A 20,649-nucleotide genomic window follows, 5' to 3' on the forward strand; every position below is an offset into this window, starting at 1 on the left:
AAGAGATATAGTATAAGTTCAGAACAGAGATTCCTAGGTTGACAGTTACTCTCCCTCCATATCCATTATCATATAGCATCTAATGTTGCAAATGAAAGATGGGCTATCGGTTTAACTGTCATTCTTTTTATCATTTTTTAAAGTAGTCTCTATACCTAATGTGGGGTTCAAACTCATGACTCTAAGATTAGAGTTGAATGCTCTACCAACTGAGCCCGTCCGGCACCCCTAACTGCCAATCTTTTTAGGTGACTTATTTATCTATCTTTAATATTTTTCCTTGTCTTTGACATTATACAGTTTATAAAAACGGTGATTGTTGATATTTTAATTCATTCTGCTCTAGACGAGGCATCCTCTTAAATTAGAGCCTTTTAAGCTTCTAAAAAATTCTCAATTACTATCTTTTAAAGCATTGTCTCCTGACTTCTGTTTCCAACGGTTTAGTAAATTTGATGTAACCATCCAGGTACAGAACCATTTTTTTTTAATTTTCTAAATTATTTATTACTTTTTACAGAACCATTTTTAACTGATTGATAGAAATAGGAAATATTATACTTCAAATTGTTTCTGAGGGAGGAGGGGCAGAGGGAGAGACAAAATCTTAAGCAGGCTCCACGCCCAGGGAGTGGCTTCACAGGAGACTCCAACTGTGTCTCACAATCCTGAGATCATGACCTGAGCCAAAATCAAAAGCCAACACTTGGGACGCCTGGGTGGCTCAGCGGTTAACTGGTTAACCATCTGCCTTCAACTCAGGGCGTGATGCTGGGGTCCTGGGATAGAGCCCACATCAGGGTCCCTGCAGGGAGCCTGCTTCTCCCTCTCCCTATGTCTCTGCCTCTCTCTATGTGTCTCATGAATAAATAAATAATCTTAAAAAAAAAAAAAAAGCCGACACTGAACCAACCCAGCCATCCAGGCACCCCATGAGATGATATATTTCTTTTTTTTTTTTTTTTTTAATGATAGTCACAGAGAGAGAGAGAGAGAGGCAGAGACACAGGCAGAGCGAGAAGCAGGCTCCATGCACTGGGAGCCCGACGTGGGATTCGATCCCGGGTCTCTAGGATCGCGCCCTGGGCCAAAGGCAAGCGCCAAACCGCTGCGCCACCAGGGATCCCGAGATGATATATTTCAAAAGGATGCCAGTACCACACTGTCTTGATGACCACAGCTTTGTAGTACAACCTGAAATCTGGCATTGTGATGCCCCCAGCTATGGTTTTCTTTTTTAAAATTCCCCTGGCTATTCGGGGTCTTTTCTGATTCCACACAAATCTTAAAATAATTTGTTCTAACTCTCTGAAGAAAGTCCATGGTATTTTGATAGGGATTGCATTAAACGTGTATATTGCCCTGGGTAACATTGACATTTTCACAATATTAATTCTGCCAATCCATGAGCACGGAATATTTTTCCATCTCTTTGTGTCTTCCTCAATTTCTTTCAGAAGTGTTCTATAGTTTTGAGGGTATAGATCCTTTACATCTTTGGTGAGGTTTATTCCTAGGTATCTTATGCTTTTGGGTGCAATTGTAAATGGGATTGACTCCTTAATTTCTCTTTCTTCAGTCTCATTGTTAGTGTATAGAAATGCCACTGACTTCTGGGCATTGATTTTGTATCCTGCCACGCTACCGAATTGCTGTATGAGTTCTAGCAATCTTGGGGTGGAGACTTTTGGGTTTTCTATGTAGAGTATCATGTCATCGGCGAAGAGGGAGAGTTTGACTTCTTCTTTGCCAATTTGAATGCCTTTAATGTCTTTTTGTTGTCTGATTGCTGAGGCTAGGACTTCCAGTACTATGTTGAACAGCAGTGGTGAGAGTGGACATCCCTGTCTTGTTCCTGGTCTTAGGGGAAAGGCTCCCAGTGTTTCCCCATTGAGAATGATATTTGCTGTGGGCTTTTCATAGATGGCTTTTAAGATGTCGAGGAATGTTCCCTCTATCCCTACACTCTGAAGAGTTTTGATCAGGAATGGATGCTGTATTTTGTCAAATGCTTTCTCTGCATCCAATGAGAGGATCATACTGGCACAAAAACAGACACATAGATCAGTGGAACAGAATAGAGAATCCAGAAGTGGACCCTCAACTTTATGGGCAACTAATATTCGATAAAGGAGGAAAGATTATCCATTGGAAGAAAGACAGTCTCTTCAATAAATGGTGCTGGGAAAATTGGACATCCACATGCAGAAGAATGAAACTAGACCACTCTCTTGCACCATACACAAAGATAAACTCAAAATGGATGAAAGATCTAAATGTGAGACAAGATTCCATCAAAATCCTAGAGGAGAACACAGGCAACACCCTTTTTGAACTCGGCCATAGTAACTTCTTGCAAGATACATCCACGAAGGCAAAAGAAACAAAAGCAAAAATGAACTATTGGGACTTCATCAAGATAAGAAGCTTTTGCACAGCAAAGGATACAGTCAACAAAACTCAAAGACAACCTACAGAATGGGAGAAGATATTTGCAAATGACATATCAGATAAAGGGCTAGTTTCCAAGATCTATAAAGAACTTATTAAACTCAACACCAAAGAAACAAACAATCCAATCATGAAATGGGCAAAAGACATGAACAGAAATCTCACAGAGGAAGACATAGACATGGCCAACATGCATATGAGAAAATGCTCTGCATCACTTGCCATCAGGGAAATACAAATCAAAACCACAATGAGATACCACCTCACACCAGTGAGAATGGGGAAAATTAACAAGGCAGGAAACAACAAATGTTGGAGAGGATGTGGAGAAAAGGGAACCCTCTTGCACTGTTGGTGGGAATGTGAACTGGTGCGGCCACTCTGGAAAACTGTGTGGAGGTTCCTCAAACAGTTAAAAATATACCTGCCCTACGACCCAGCAATTGCACTGTTGGGGATTTACCCCAAAGATACAAATGCAATGAAACGCCGGGACACCTGCACCCCGATGTTTATAGCAGCAATGGCCACGATAGCCAAACTGTGGAAGGAGCCTCGGTGTCCAATGAAAGATGAATGGATAAAGAAGATGTGGTTTATGTATACAATAGAATATTACTCAGCTATTAGAAATGACCAATACCCACCGTTTGCTTCCACGTGGATGGAACTGGAGGGTATTATGCTGAGTGAAGTAAGTCAGTCGGAGAAGGACAAACATTATATGTTCTCATTCATTTGGGGAATATAAATAATAGTGAAAGGGAATATAAGGGAAGGGAGAAGAAATGTGTGGGAAATATCAGAAAGGGAGACAGAAGGTAAAGACTGCTAACTCTGGGAAACGAACTAGGGGTGGTAGAAGGGGAGGAGGGCGGGGGGTGGGAGTGAATGGGTGACGGGCACTGGGGGTTATTCTGTATGTTAGTAAATTGAACACCAATAAAAAATAAATTAAAAAAAAAAAAAGGATGTTTCTCTGCAGTTGAGAAAGTGATAAGGAAACAATGATAGGTCACAAAATGCTAGAGAGCATGATTTCACATTCACTCAAACGAGCATTTAACCTGAGAGCATCTGCAGGTCCCCGATGGCCCAGGATCTGAAAGCCAAACAGAATAAAGGGTCAAACCAGGGGTTGTGCATGAAAGCCAGAACCTTCCCCTAAAGATGACATCATCATAAGGGGGTTAACTGGAAAAGATATACCTAGAAAAAGAACACTTGCCAGTTTTGGCCATGGCTCTGGGTAGAGTAACAAGAGAAGGCTGATCGAATCAGTGTGTTGTATAACTGAAACTAACAAAAAATTGTGTGTCAACTATACTTCAATAAAATCAAATGAATAAATAAAGAAAAAATTTTTAAAAGAGAGGGTAGAAAAGTCTCCTGAGCATTTGTAGCCACAAGGCACACTCACCCAGCACACTCACAGCATGTACTCACCAGCCACAGGGTGCCTGATTCACACTATTTGTATGGCAAAAGGAGGCCCAAGCTGGAATCCTCTCTAGAAGAACGTCCTGGGGGCACAAGCCTCAAAGAATGCCAAAATATAAAGTTCCAAACACACAGCTGTGTTAACACCCTGAGTTTAGCCCAATGGAAGCCATCTCAGACTTCTGACCTCCAGAACTGTAAGAGAATAAATGCTGTTGTTTTAAGCCACTAATTTGTTGCCTTTCCCAAATTCCCATGCCAGGTTCTCTTGGAGGGACCTCTCACTTGATTTGATATCAGAGAGAAGCAGGCCCCTGGCATTCTGCAGCGTTTTATCAAATTTACTGTAATTTGTAGGGCGCCTGAGTGGCTCAGTGGTTGAGCATCTGCCTTTGGTTCAGGGCATGATCCCGGCATCTCGGGATCAAGTCCTGCATCGGGCTCCCCACAGGGAAGCCTGCTTCTCCTTCTGCCTGTCTCTGCCTCTCTCTGTGTGTCTCTCATGAATAAATAAATAAAATAAAATAAATACTGTAATTTATTATAGCACAAGAGGAAACTAAGTCTGGCAAAAGTGCCTATGGGGCATAGTAGATCTGCGGAAAGATCTGTAGTAGACTGCCCCAACCCTCACCTAGATGAATGGCAAACTTCTTTGTCCCCTTCCTCAGGCAAGTGGGCAGGCTTCTTTCTATTATCATTTTCATGGGCAGGGCAGACTTTTGAGGTCAGGCTCTACCCACATGGCTCAGTTCCAGCTTTCAAACCTGTGCAGACCCAAGGTCACGATGCCCAGGCTTTAAAAACCTTAGCAGACTGTCTTTAGGGCCTTTTCCTGTCAGCTGTGGGAAACATGGCAAATATGACATCATTCTAGCTTAAATCATTTCATTCTTTATTTCTGGCCTCCGGAGATTTCTTTTTCATTTCAGCTGAGCTATTGACTAAAAATATTTTTTGTTATATTTTTTCCTTCATTTCCAAGTAACTGTTAGGTTCAAAAGGACATTTAAGATAAAATTACAAACTCTCCGGAAAAAAGCAAAAAAGGGGCACCTGGCTGGCTCAATCAGGAGAGCATGCGACTCTTGATCTCAGGGTCATGAGTTCAAGCCTCATGTTGGGTGTGGAGCTTACTTTTTTTAAAAATTGCAAAAAAATAAAAGAGCAAAAATGAGAAAACATTAAAACTATGAGATATGGGAATGCCTGGGTGGGTCAGTGGTTGAGCATCTGCCTTTGGCTCAGGGCATGATCCCGGGGTCCTGGGATCAAGTCTTACATCGGGCTCCCTACAGGGGAGCTTTTCCTTCTGCTTATGTCTCTGCCTCCCTCTCTGTGTCTCTCATGAATAAATAAATAGAATCTTAAAAAAAAAAAAACTTATGAGATATGGGCAGAATGATAACCAGAGAAAAGTGAATAGGCTATTTGAAGGCATATATTAGAAAATAAGTAAGATTATAAATAAATAAAACATCTAATCATTCAAGAATACAAAAAAGAATAAAATACTCCACAGAAAGGAATTAAGAAATTTAAAAGCTGAAATTGTATTAAAAAATAAAAACACAGAAGTGATATAATCCATAAAACCAGTAAAAATTTTTTGGAAGGAAGAACAGAGAGCTATAATTTTGTCAAAATAGGATCAAGGGGGGGGGGGCAACCTTGGGTGGCTTAGCAGTTTGGCGCCTGCCTTTGGCCCAGGGCATGATCCTAGAGTCCCGGGGACGAGTCCCTTGTCGGGCTCCCGGCATGGAGCCTGCTTCTCTCCCTCCTCCTGTGTCTCTGCCTCTCTCTATATATATATATATGTATCATGAATGAATAAATCTTTTTTTAAAAATAGGATCAAGGAAACACATCTTGAAAATATACATAAGTGCAGGTATAAAAATTATTAATTTCAAGAGAATGTCATGTAGAAATTTAAATTAATAAAATATAAAACCTAAGTGGTTAATTTTCTAGAAACATGTATATTATCAAAATTGAGGATGCCTGGGTGGCTCAGCGGGTTAAGTATCTGCCTTCGGCTCAGGTTATGATCCCAGGGTCCTGGGATCGAGTCAGGCTCCCTGCTCAGTGAGGAGACTGCTTCTCCCTCTCCTCCCCACTCATGCTCTCTCTCTCACTATTGCTCTCTCTCTCTCTCAAATAAATAAATAAAGTCTTAAAAACAATTGAGTCAAGGAGATAGAAAACTTAACAGGTAAATAACTACTCCCCCCAAAAAAAACCCTGAAATAGATTCTGTGCCAAGAGAGTTTTATGAGTGGTTTCTGCTATATCTTTAATAATCAAGTGAATCATATCTTATTTAAATATGATAGAAAAACATGTAAACTTATGAAAAAACACCCCAAGTTAACTGTTACCAAAACCATGTAGCATTTATTAATGTGAATTGTCATTATAGACTTTAAATATAGTAAGCATCCTTTTTTTTTTTTTTAGTAAGCATCCTTTTTAAAAAATATTTTATTAATCTATTTGAGAGAGAGAGACCCTGCACTCATGCCCTGAGCCAAAATCAAGAGTTGAGCACTTAACCAACTGAGCCACCCCAATAAGCATTGTTTTTAAGTCTATATTTGATAGTTCTAATATCAGAAGCCCCTGTAGCCACTTAAATGACTAGTAGATGGGCTAAAATCTATACAGGGCCTTTTTGCTTCCAGTTCCCCTTTACTTCCTGGGTAGAGTCATCTAGTGTGTCAATTAGAAAAATAAGAGGATGTACAAGGGTGACTATCATGCTACTCTAAATTGTGGCCTCTAACCATGAAAGCATAAAAAGAACTACTCAGTCTTTCAGTCACCTGTTTGGGAATTTGTAAAGGTCTCTCAGGGAAAAGCACCCACTTCTATGGATTTCCATCTTGTCCTTAATCTGAAATTAGAAATACTTCACAACTTTTAGCTCTCTGATGCCCTCAAACAGATGCTGGTAGTAGAACTCCTCCCACCACCCCCACCACTCCACCCAGCTCTAGTTTGCTCCGTGAGAAAGCTACTCAGTAGTTACCTAATATGTCACTTGTAGAAGGGGAAGTCTTCACCCACGGCATTTTAAGGACATATACTTTGGTAGTTCAAGGCAACAGAAAATTCAACTTAGAGCAATTGAGGGTTTGTAAACAGAACACAGATCACAGGAATTTGAACTAATTGGTGAAAACTATTTGGTTTTTAGTGATGGAATTTAAAAAAGCAAACATATTAACAAACAAAAAACACTACTTTTTTTTTTTTTTTTTTTAAGTTTACTCTGCAAGGCTGCCAAGGACTTAATGATTTGCACCTGGTCTGGGAGGCACTAATTTAAACACCATTTCTTCCTGCCAGAGTAATATGCTCTGGTTAGAAATCTGAGCACCTTACTTACACCATGAAGCTTTCAAGACACAGACACAATCTTCAATCATTCATTGACCTCAAATGTAACTTGCTCCCTGAGCTCATGAATGACGCAAATTGACTTTCAAAGAAAAGTGGGATCTAGTCGATGACACTTGTTTATGGTTGTGGATAAATACAACTTTTAAGAACACAAACCTTATTTTCTTTTGAGTAAAACAGATGATCCTGAAAAAAAAAGAAAAAGAATTGTCACTATAAACCAATCTCACTTATGAACATAGAAAAACATAGAAACGATAAAATGGTAGTAACCAAACCAGCAGATTGTTACATGTGTAATGTCTTTGGAAGAAAAAAAAATCCCATTGACAAAGGGGAAGGAAAAAAATATTTAGAAGTAAAGCTAACTACTAAAGTTAAAACTTAAACAAAAAAAAATTTTTAAAGTAAACTCAGCAAGAAATGTATAAGCCCTACGTGAAGGAAATTATAAAGTTTTACTGAAGGCAATAAGTAAAAAGAAAACTTAAAAAAATAGAAATATATGTTCTGAGATGTCTCAATGTTGTAAAGTTATAAAATTTCAATTAGTCTGTAAATTTAGTGCAATCAATAAGACATGTTCATAAGAAAAAGAAAATGGTTGGGTTGCCTGGCTGGCCCAGTTTGTGAAATATGCGATTCTTGATCTCAGGGTTGTGAGTTCAAGCCCCACATTTGGTGTGGAGGCTACTTAAAAAAAATCTGCATAAGTAAACCCCAAAATTTTGAAAAATGTCCATCAAATTGGAAGATTTATCAACCAGATACCAAAATAGAAAAATACAGTATTTTATAAATAAAATATTAAGAGAAAAATAAATAAAAGATAACTGGAATTGCAGAGTCAAGACATATACCCATTTAAGTGAAAATTTAAATTCTAGTATGCATGTCTTTTTACATCAGCTGGTAGAAATAGTCTATTAAGTACATGGTATTGGGGCACCTGGGTGGCTCAGGCAGTTGAGTGTCAGACTCATTGAGTATCAGACTCTTGGTTTCAGCTCCTATGATCTTGAAGTCATGGGATTGAGCCCCCATGTGGGCTCTGCACTCAGCATGGAGTCTGCTTCAGATTCTTTCCCCTCTCCCCCTCTGTCCCTTCACACTTGCATACTTTTTTCTCAAATAAATAAATAAATAGAATCTTCAATTATAGGACATTACCTCTTACCATGAACAAAAAAACTCCAGAGGAATTTAAGAGCCATGGACATTTCTTAAAAAGCATGGAAATATTCAAAAATATATAAAATGTTTTTATAATATTAGAGAAGGGAAATGGGCAAATTTAACTATTTAAAAACATAATAGGTCTTTAAAATAAATGACCCCTTAACAATGTTGAAGACCAGGAGGAGACTGAGATAAAATATTTGCAAGATGTATAGCATATTAAGGATTAATACCCAGAATAAAGAACCACTACAGATCAATAAAGAAACAGAAAGACTATGAACAGGCAATTCACAAATTAATGAATATACTTAGTATAATGCATACACTATGCTGTGTTCTGGTCTTGATGGATTTTTTTTCCTCCAGCTGTTGGGGGTGTTGCTGGCTGCCTGTCCTCAACTGTCAGCCTTCTCTGCGAATGCTCCTCCGTGGAAGAGTCGCCTCACCCAAAGGTTATATATCTTCCCAGGGCAGCCCACAGCCAATGACTGAGTAAAGAAAACCCTCCCCACCAATGTGGGTGGCCATGATCCAATCCTTTGAAGTCCTGAATAGAACAAAAAGGCAGAGGAAGAGGGGACTTGCTCTCTGCTTGAGCTGGAACAACCATGTTCTCCTGCCCTTGGAAATCAGTGCTCCAGATTCTCAGGCCTTTGACCTATACTAGGAGTTAACATCATTGGCAAAGAAGCTATCTCGGCAGGGTAGTTGTTAAACTAGGGTCTGTCAGGGGCCGTCTTCTCTGGCACATGGTCGAATGAAACCAACACACTCAAGGCTGATCAAGAGATGGAAACATTGATGTCTGAAGCAATCATTCAGTTTCCAGTTCCAGCTGTGCCTGAATCTTCCATTTCAATAAACCAATAGTTTCCCTAACTTTGCTAAAACTAATTTAAAACAAGTTTGTAAATCCTGAAACCAAAAGAGTATTTATATAATTTGTTGAGTTTTAGGGGACATTTTAAACAAGTGACAGTGTGCTGGATAGAGCCTAAGACTCTTAATCTCAGGGTTGTGACTTCCAGCTCCACATTGGACATGTAACTTATAAATAAATAAATAAATAAACAAATAAACAAATAAATAAATAAAATAAAGTGACAGTATCTGCATATCAAAGGTTAACAAACTTAGGGAGCCTAGGTAGCTCAGTCTGTTAATCATCTGACTTTGGCTCAAGTCACAATCTCAGGATCCTGGAATCAAGGGGATCAAGCCAACATCAAGTCCCATGACCAGCTCCACACTCAGCAGAAGTCTGCTTGTCCCTCTGCCTATCCTTCTGCCCCTTCCCTGCATCCTCCCTCTTGCTATCTCTCTCAAATAAATAAAATCTTAAAAAAAAAAAAAAAACAAAAGAGTTGGCAAACTTTTTTCACTAGTAATCATTTTATTTTAGGCTTTGCAGGTCATATGGTCTGCATCACACCTATTCAACTCTGCTGTCGTGGCATGAAGCAGCTAGAGATGGCACATATACGATGTATATGGCTGTGTTGCTGTAAAACTTTATTTACAGAAATGGGTGGTGACCAGAGTTTGCCCTCAGGAAATAGTTTGCCAATCTCTGCTGTATCATGGAAACATGAAGTAATTAAAGTGCTGTCCTTCTATAGATACTCATACAGTAGGATAATATTTTACAACATAACCCCCTGGATTTTCATTCTCAGTAATTCCTTTTAAGCTTTCTGCACTAGAGCCTTACCACCTGCAGGCATTCTGCTCCGAATACTCTTCCTTCAGTTACCTGCCTGGCTTGCTCCCTTTCACCCCAGGTTGCTTCTCAAATGTCTCAGTGAGGTTTTCCACCCAGTCATCTCATCTAAAATCACAAGCCTTCTGCAACGTTGCCTTTCTTACTCCCCTGCTTCAAGCTTCTCCTGGGTTATTTCCACGTTTAACCTACTCTGTATTACCCTGCAAGCTCCATTAGGACAGCTGTGTTAATCTGTGTTAGTCTCTATTCCAGTGTTTAAGACAGGCCCTGGCACATAACAGATGCTCAGTAAAAATGTGTTAATAAAGAATAAATAATTATAATAAAGAATAATAATTAATAATAATTGTAAATAAAGAATAATAATTGTAATATCTATTGAATACTTACTAAAACTTAAAGTATTCATAGAAAATGCTTTAAGTACTTAATACAAATGCATACTTACATTTAATTTATATCCATTATGTATTATTATAAAATACATTAATATGTTGTTCAACTTACATTAATCCTCACAACAACCATTCACAGTCCGTACCACTACTATACCTACTTGATGTGTATCTGGGCAGTGACAATGCTGACACCTGTTGTCACAGAGAAAGGCCAGAAAGAAACACATATAAAGTTAAAACCTTTGGCTTGTCCTCCCAAAATGGTTCCTCAAAACCCACAGTGAAGGTAGTAGTGTTGAAAGCCAGGGCATTGCTTGCAAGAGCTGAACTTTTAAAAAATAAAAAAATATGGGCGCCTGTGTGGCTCAGTTGGCTAAGCATCTGCTTTTGGCTCAGATCCTGATCTCAGGGTCCTGGGATTGTGCCCCACATCGGGCTCCCTCCTCAGCTCCCTGCTCCCTGCTTCTTCCTCTCCCTCTGCCACTCCCCCGGCTCATGCTTTCTCTGCCTCAGATAAATAAATAAAATCTTAAAAATATATATATAAGAAGGTTTTTGTGTAGCCAAAACCCAGTATCCAAAGGATTTAAGTATAAAGTTTATCCTTAAATAATAGTTTGGAATGAACACATGCCTTTTAGAAGGAGATGAGGAAAAACACTCTTGGCTTAGGAGCGCCTGGCAGCTTAGTCGATGGAGCATGCAGCTCATGATCTTGGGATTGTAAATTCAAGTGCCATATTGGGTATAGAAATCATTTTTTTAAAGAAAATCTTAAAAAAAAAAAAAAAGAAACCAACACTCTTGGTGTAGCTGGGAAATCTCCTCAGAATAAGAGAGCAACAGAATGGGCCACTGGTGTGGGTTGGAAGGTCATTCTGATGACCAGAATGATCTAGGCTTGGATTATCAGATGTGTCCCAGGAGGCAGAAAGCTGCATCTCCAAGAACCAGGGCAAGACCAGGACGCTGAGTAGCTTGGACTGATTAAGGTTCCAGGTAGAAGGGCCAGCACAGCCCAAAGCCCCTGGGATCCTCTGGGGGAGGCAGAGGTGGCTGAGGGAGAAGGGAAGACCTGAAAGAAAGAAACCAGAATCTAGCTAAGAAGTTTCCAGAGCATGAGGCCTGAGTACAAGAGACCACAGTGTGATGGAAGTCATCTGGGTGGATCATGGGAGGTGAGCATGCCCACAATCTTCAAAGGTCTTCACCCATAAGCCATAACACAGAAGCCACCTGCCCCCATCCTACTTATACCTAGGAAGAGGGAAAATCTACCTTCACTGAGTATTTACCTAATAGAGGATGTGATTCTAGAAGGTATGCAAGCAGGTTCTCTGGGATTCACCTAAGAACTGGGCTAAGAGCTAAATGAAATGTAAAATGAATTAAGAAAACGACAGTTTTGTATGCATGAGATTTGTGATGATGAGACCAGTCCCTGTTGCTCCGATGTGGACAGATCTCCAAGGCATAGTGTTAAATGGAAAGGAAGCAAGTCATAAAACACTATGTAAAGTATATTCCCATTTATGCAAATGGGAGTAGAGGGTAAGTGGGAGGGGGGACTTTCCCTTTTTAGTCAATGGCCTTCTTAGGGTATAAACTTTTTGTATTTAGCTAAGTTTTATACAAATACAACAATAAAATTTTAAAATGCTACCTATTTCTGGCTTCAGATTAGTCCCTGAATTCTATTTTATCACGTTTTAAAATATCACTATTATGACCTACTTAACATTTGAGTATGAAAGCGAAAACAGAAAAAGGCAAAATTAATAAAAGAAAAGCAGAGTTCCTCATTGAAAGTTCATTTCTCAACAACTCCCTAAAAGAACCATGTCATATTTAAGATGAAAGCACCAACAAAGGGCATGAGTATTGTGAATTATCAACCGTCTCTTACCTTTAAAATTCAGGCCTGGGATTTTATGTAACAATGATTCCATGTATAGCTTCCTTTTAGTATAACATTTGGATGTTAGCGGACACTAAAAATACATAAGGGAAATTCAAAGGAGCTCCTCTGAGTCTAAGCAACTGATGAAGCCCAACTTCCCTTTTCAAGATTTTAAGAGACTTGACAAAGTGACCAAGGCAGGTCTAGATAAGGTGACACATAGACAGCAAATTATTATGACTGCAAGTAACCAGAACTTGACACTCTAGGCACCCAAAACCGAAAAGAACTCAGATGTAGAGTTCTGAGGTCTCTGTACAGGTGACAGAGCAAGTTCAGTGGATTTGCAGACTTCTATATAACTCTCTGGGGGTCAAGTTGGGGTATTGAAATGGGGCTCCCCAGGTTTGGGAGAAGGGGTGTGAAGTGCACAGATGTGTCTGAGGGATGCCTTTATGGTGTACCTCCTGACTGCTCCCAGGCTGTTTCTGCTTAGGCACAAGGCAGAAACAGCTCATTTCAGGAACTGAGAGCAGGGAGGGGGAAGTGGAAACAGCCTGCATAGGAATGGGAATCTCACCGGGACCCCTTGTTCCGCTTTCCCATTTCAGTTCTCCCCCCTGGGTGGATGGACTGAACCTGCATAGAGATAACCAACCCCAACACTCGGTACTACCAGCATAGGAAGGGTTTTGTCTCTTCCATTTGGTTCCATTTGGTTCTCAAGGGCAGCAAAGACCATGGGAAGCCTCCCATCTCTGACTGTTGGATAAAGCAGCCCAAAGACGGCATGATGCTGATCTCAGGTTATATTCTTTTGCGTGTATTTTAAATATACGCATCAATTATTTCTCTGGGTCTTCCTTTGGTATAGCATCAATATGGAATATGCTGTGTTTTAGAAGTAAAAATACCACCATTCAAGCAGAAAGGTGTGGTGAGATGTCTCTTTAGGTGCCTTCTCATTAAGAGCAACAGGTGCTTATGCCAGAATGCCCCCCAATCTCAGGAATATTAAAAGCACAAATGCTAGAGTGACTCCTTTAGGCAGTGAAGCCAAGTTGGTGCTTTCTTTACTCCCATCCACCTTGAGACACTACTGCCCCTTGTAGATTAATTTGCCCATTTCTTTCTTTATCTTTACTATCAAGTCCAAGCCACCACCATTTCTTACCTGGATTCCTGTATAGTTGCCTTATTTGTCTCCCTATTTTGGCATTCATGTTTCTTCAATTTGTTCTCCTTCTAGGAGCCACTGAGATCTTTTTACAAATTATTAGCTTTTGCAGGGCTCCTACTGCACTTACAATAAAATTCACATTCTTGCCAGTGTCTCAATGACCTGACCCCTGCCTTTCTTGCCAACACAGTCTTCCTCTGGGTTCTAGAACAGAAGTCCTCACAGCATAGCCCCTCTGTCCAGGCCACTTTTCATCCCATTCTTTACATGGCTGACTGCTTCTCATCTTTCAGGCTTATCTCTTCCTCGGAGAGGTTTTCTCCAACACTCTGCCTATTTTCTATTTCTGTACCAGATTTATTACCATCGGAACCCTCACCACAATCTGTAATTATAGGATTAGCCCTTTACTGCTACTTTGTAGCTTCTCAGACTGTGAACGCTATGAGGGAAGACATCATATGCAGTATCTAGCACACGGTAGGTACAATCAATATTAGTTGCATCAATCCATTTTTCTGAAATATTCATGGAAAAATAAATAATGGAGGAAAATCCCAACCACCTTAATGATAGTCAAACTTAACTCATGCCACAGCCAAAAGGGATTGGGGCAAATTCACAAACACCTTGCAGGGCTTTCTGTCTCCCTTTGGAGGGTCCTCAACAGCCTCCATGTAGCTGAAGTCCTCTTGCTTCCTGCTTCTTGACATCGCGAACTTTTCTCTTAACCAGGAAAAAAGGCTCAGGTTAAAATCTAATACATTTAGCCTTTTCGGTCAGCCTTGACTTCTGAAGGTCACACACATTTGTATGGACATTGTTGATCAACAAAGAATAGACCCTCCCTCTTCCCAGAGCATTTGAAAGGCTCTCTTAAGTGCTGGGCATTATTGTTTTTAGAAGCTCCACCCCTTCATTGTATCAAACATATTAAAAGGAACTCATAACTCATATTTTTTTAAAGATTTTATTTATTTATTCATGAGAATATACAGAGAGGAGAGAGAGAGGCAGAGACACAGGCAGAGGGAGAAGCAGGCTCCATGCAGGGAACCCGACGTGGGACTTGATCCTGGGTCTCCAGGATCATGCTCTGGGCCGAAGGCAGTGCTAAACCGCTGAGCCACCCAAGCTGCCCCATAACTCATGTTTTTAAAAATTTTATTTATTTGTTTGAGAGAAAGAGAGAGCATGAGTAGGGGGAGCGGCAGAGGGAGAAGCAGACTCCCTGGCGAGCAGGGAGCCCAATGTGGGGCTGGATCCCAGGACCCGGAGACCATAACCTGAGCTGAAGGCAGACACTTCACCAACTGAGCCAATTAGGCACCCCATAACTCACATTTATATATATTTTAAAGACTTTATTTATTTATTCATCTGAGAGCATGGAGAGAGGCAGAAACATAGGCAGAGGGAGAAGCAGGGTCCCCTTGGGGAGCCCAATGTGGTACTCCATCCGAGGACTCTGGGATCAGGACCTGAGCTGAAGGCAGATGCTCAACCACTTAGCCATCCTGGTGTCCCAATAAGATGTTTATTATTAATATTAATCTTACAGTTTTATTTTGGATTCAGTTTGAGTTTATTTTTATTTTTATTTTTTTTAGGTTTTATTTTTAAGTAATCTCTGCACCCAACATGGGGTTAGAACTCATAATCCAGAGATCAAGTGTTGCATGCCAGCCAGGTGTTCCTGGATTTAGTTTTCTTTTTATAATCTGATCTCAAATTTTTTCTCAAAAAAAGAAAAGAAAAAAAAGCCATAGGCCTAAGCATTGAGAATATGATTCCTAATTGATGAAATAACATTACTTCTATTTTCCTCATATTTGTAGCTTTCTTTTTTTCTTAGAGGCTCTGCGAGCTTCTCCTCCCCCTACATATCAGAAAATGGCCTGTTCCAGTACAAACTTAGCTCAACACTGCCGAAATTTTACCATAACTATAACAAACAGCAAGGAATAACTTAAAAGGTTGTTCTCTTATAGGAAGTGGGCCAGTATGTTAAATGCTATTACTGTTTTATTTATTTAACAAGGGAAGATGGTTGCATTAAAAAAATTACTATAAACATAACACAAATGAATTTTAGAACACTTAAGAAATGCAGAAATATATTTTTAAAATCATCCATCATCCAAACTGCACCCTTCATATATCACTCTTAATAGTATGATGTAATTTCTTTTGGTCTTTTATGTGTACACACACACACACACACACACACACATTTTGTAATACTAAAACCATTCTTATACACAATTTTATATCTTATTTTTTCCACTTATATTAACATTTAATTACTTTATGTCATTACATTCTCTGGAAATACCACTTTTATTGGTTGCAATATAGTCTGCTATTTGGATCTACTGTAATTAAGTAAATTGCTCTCACAATGTTGGAGATTTCTATTTCTATTATAAAGGTATGCATAATAAAGATATAATCCATCAGATGATTGACTCCTGTCCTCCATAGAGATTCCAAAGGGCTTGCTAAAGTTCTCACCCCTCTGGCTTGGTGAGTGGAGGAGAAAGTGAGGCAGACTGGGGATATGGTCAACCTCTATGTTGGCTCCTTTATATCCAGTTCTCTCTCCATCCAATTTCCCTAAGTCAGGCCAACAGAAGAGCTGCCAACTAAGTGGTAGATTCCTGGAATTACTGCCACTGTCCTGGAAGTCCCAGCCGACTGCAGAAGCCAGAAGAATCACTATCAATATTTCAGTTAGGTGGACAACCCTACCAACTGGTGCCAAACCACAGCCAGCCCAGGAGGGGTTTGGACAGCACAGCTAGACCCTCAGAGCTCCCAGATGGCAAGCTGGCTCTTGTAACCTCCCCCACCACCAAAAGAAAAAGTAATTCATATGTTGCAATTGAATTCTTGGATCTTATTTATTACATTTTGTTTGGGTTCAACTGTATGTACTTTAATGATAGTCTTCCAAAATAAATACCATTTTGAATAAGGCTCTGGATGACACTACATTAGATGAAATGAAATAGCTCCATATCTTGCCTTGATTTCCTCATAGAGCAATGAAAGGCATAAAAGCTTCCAAACAGCATTACCGAATTCCTCTTCTCAATGAAGAATTCTAACTGGAAGTATTCAATTGAGGAAGTATTTTTCTTTTTTAATGAAAAGGGTAGTAAAATATAAAAGCAAAGTATCCACTTATTTCAAACTTCATTTTTAGTGTTGTATACCTTAGTTGACATAACATTTTCACTATACTTTTCTAGGAGAGTGAATAGAATCGGTTACAGTAAAGGACAGTAATACAAGTATAACAGTAACAACAAGCAGAAACCAAGTTAAGTATCTGTCTTTTAATCTTCTGACATTTCCTTCCTTCTTTGTAGTGAATTGGCTGCTAGAGAATTTCTTGCAGCTGTGATGGCCTTGGCACTTGGATGAACAGCCCAAGAAGCCCAATGCAAACAAATGGGAGCAGCATCCCCCCCTGGACCACCATAACCACATGCATCCTGAGATAAATTTCCTTGCTCCTCCTTCTCCAGCCATGCCTCTCTGGTCAAGACCATTGTAAAATGCTGGTAGTTGGCAACTACCAACTCTGCGGCAACAGACATAAGCTGCCTGAATTAGGTGCTGAACCAAGGTCATATGCAGTTTCATTATCCCACAAACTCCAAGAAAAATAGTGATCAAGTTGCTAAGTTGCGAAATCCACATAGCTCTCAACTTTATTATTTTAATTAATTAATTAATTTTGAAAGATTTATTTATTTATTTATTTATTTATTTATTTATTTATTTATTTATTTATTTTAGAGAAAGAGGTAATGTGCATGAGTGAGGGGAGGGGCAGATAGAATCTTCAGACAGGCCCTTCACCCTCCTGCTGAGCACCCAGCCCACATGGGGCTCAAACTCACAATCCATGAGATCATAACCTGAGCTGAAACCAAGTCAGACACTTAACGAACGGACTGAGCCACCCAGGTACCCCTAAGCTTCAACCTTAAATACCTCCAACCTAATCTCCTGATAAACTATTCTGAATGGAGCCTGGCACAAACACTTCCTGGGCGTGGAATGTGTAACTTTGTTGCAGAGATGAAAATTTCCTTTTCATTTGTTCACCAAAATTTTACTATACATGTTACCAGAAAGAGAATATGTTAGGTTCATCAGGAGAATAAGTTAGTACCACACAGACCCTGCCTTCAAGAGTTTTTTTTTTTTTTTTTGCCAACAAATCAGGAAATTTCTTAACTCTAGATCCCAGTTGTCTGATGTATATAATTTGAGAACTGGATTAGGTATTTCCTGTGGTCATTTCTGTGACTGCAGAATTTCTGCATCACACACAACCTCTGCAAAGTACAAAGTTAATGTAAAGGGTCATTGGCAAAATCATTTAATGACCTATTCACGGGTGGCATTTAATATGCCATTCAAAACAAGTTAAATCACCCAAAATTCTACCCCTTAACAATACTGTATTGTATACTTGAAAGTTACTGAAAGTAGATCTTAAGTGTTCTTATCACACATGTGAGCACACACACTCAGCAATTACGTGTGATGGAGATGCTAACGAATCTTATTGTACTAATCATTTCACCATATATACGTATCAAATCACCGGGCTGTACACCTTAAACATACCCAGTGTTATATGTCATTTGTAACTTAATAACGCTGGAAAAAAAGGCAGCCCAGGTGGCTCAGTGGTTTAGCGCCGCCTTCAGCCCAGGGCATGAACCTGGAGACCCGGAATCGAGTCCCACGTCAGGCTCCCTGCATGGAGCCTGCTTCTCCCTCTGCCTGTGTCTCTGCCTCTCTCTCTCTCTCTCTCTCTCTTCTCTGTCTTTCATGAATAAATAAATAAAATCTTAAAAGAAAAATAAAGCTGGAAAAATAATGCTGTCCTTTAAGGGATACAACTCGGGGAACCTTAGTGGCTCAGTCGGTTAAGTGCCTGCCTTGAGCTCTGGTCATGAGCTCAGGGTCTCGAGCCTGCTTCCCTTCTCCCTGCTCATGCTCTATCTCTGTGTCTGTCATAAATAAATAAATAAATAAATAAATAAATAAATAAATAAATAAATCTTTAAAAAAAATAAAGGATACAACTCTCCTCATTGCTATCTGAAAATAACACATGGAGGTTCATCTCCATGCCTACGTTCTGTCTGCCCCAACACGGATGACACCTTGTGCACACATCCACAGCTTGTGGCCCTCCTATATGAAACGTCATCTGACAGTACCCACAGATGTCCATCTCTCCTTCCTGCAGGTTCATTCAACACTTTCTCATCACTAAATCCACTTTTTCAGCATTCACAGCAAGCCTACTGTCCTGCATTAATGATATACAATTGAGTACAATGAAACTGCAACGGACAAATGAAGTGTTCTGGAAGCACTGAGGTGAACAGATTGATTTTGACTGGGAGGACCATGAAAGCACCCGGGAAGAGATAATATTTGAACACACCTGTTTTCAAGGCCAGGACCTGGTAAAGGGGTTTATGTGGAGTAATGATGAGAGGCAGTAATCAATGATGATTCTAAGCTTTCAAGCCTGGATCAATGAAAATTTGTTAAACAAATGAACTTCTAGCTGGGCGGAGTGTTAGGAATGCCATTTCCTTTTCCTTTTTTTTTTTTAATTTATTTATTTGTGATAGTCACAGAGAGAGAGAGAGAGAGAGAGAGAGAGAGAGGCAGAGACACAGGCAGAGGGAGAAGCAGGCTCCATGCACCGGGAGCCCGATGTGGGAATTCGATCCCGGGTCTCCAGCATCGCGCCCTGGGCCAAAGGCAGGCGCCAAAGCGCTGCGCCACCCAGGGATCCCAGGAATGCCATTTCCAATATAATATAAAAATGAAATAACACGTGGGTTGGGGGAAGATGTTGAAATTGGCTTTATTAGACACTTTTTAAAACAGATTTTATTTGAGAGAGAACACACAAGCAGGGGGAAGAGCAAAGGGAGAAGGAGAAGCAGGCTCCCCGCTGAGCAGGGAGCCCATTGCAGGGCTCGATTCCAGAACCCCGGGATCACTACCTGAGCCAGAGGCAGATGCTCAACTGGCTTAGCCACCCAGGTGCCCTGGTTTTTAGACACTTTTTTCTTAAAAATGCATTTAAGTTGTAGACACTTTTTAAAGGTGCTTGTGGACAAGTGATGTAGAGATTTTTACCCAGGCCCTTACTTCTCTGAGGTCGGCGGAGAATACATCTGCTGGTATTCCACATTTTATAGAGTATGTATATAACGCTGTATGGTTTTACAAAGGCCTTTTCGTAGCCATTGTCTACTACTGATTTTGATTCTAAAAAACATCCTCTAAAGTAGGTAGGGCAGAACCATAATTACCAGGCCCCGAGTAGTCCCTCAAGTGACAAGTGTCTGATCGTCCCTTTTGTTAACACAAAGAACCTGAAACAAGAGGGAGAGAACAAGAGGACTTTGAGGCAACCCCTGTGTTTAAAGAACAAAGAAGTAAGAGGAGCAAATGAACCTGACCCACACGACCTGTCACTCCCCACCCCCATGAGACTGGAGCTCTTTAAGGGATGAGGGTCTGTCATCCTTTGTGTCCTTGACAGAGCAAAGCAGATCACCAAGCACACAGTGGGTATCCACTGTATTTGAGTGGAGTAATAGTGACAATAGATAACATGCTCGCCCAGCAGGCTGAGTCGGGGGCAGGTGTGGGGACAGCGCTGTTTTTAGACACACTTATAATAGCAGTTTCCTGAGGTGAGTCCGTTGTTCCCAGCACTGAAGTGGATACGGATGGAGACAATGAACAGATTTCCGTGGAAGGTGAGTGGAGTGGATAAAAGGAAGAAATGTAAGGAACGTCTCGGAGGCTGGGAGGTCCAGGGTGCTGTTTGGGGCATGCTTCTCCAGCCGAGACCCAGGGGGCTGTGAATGAGGAATCCAGGGTCCTGCCCGGTGGAGGGGGTTAGCGGAGG

Source organism: Canis lupus, chromosome 2 (genome assembly GCF_011100685.1).
Source record: "Canis lupus familiaris isolate Mischka breed German Shepherd chromosome 2, alternate assembly UU_Cfam_GSD_1.0, whole genome shotgun sequence".
NCBI classification, from domain to species: Eukaryota; Metazoa; Chordata; class Mammalia; order Carnivora; family Canidae; genus Canis; species Canis lupus.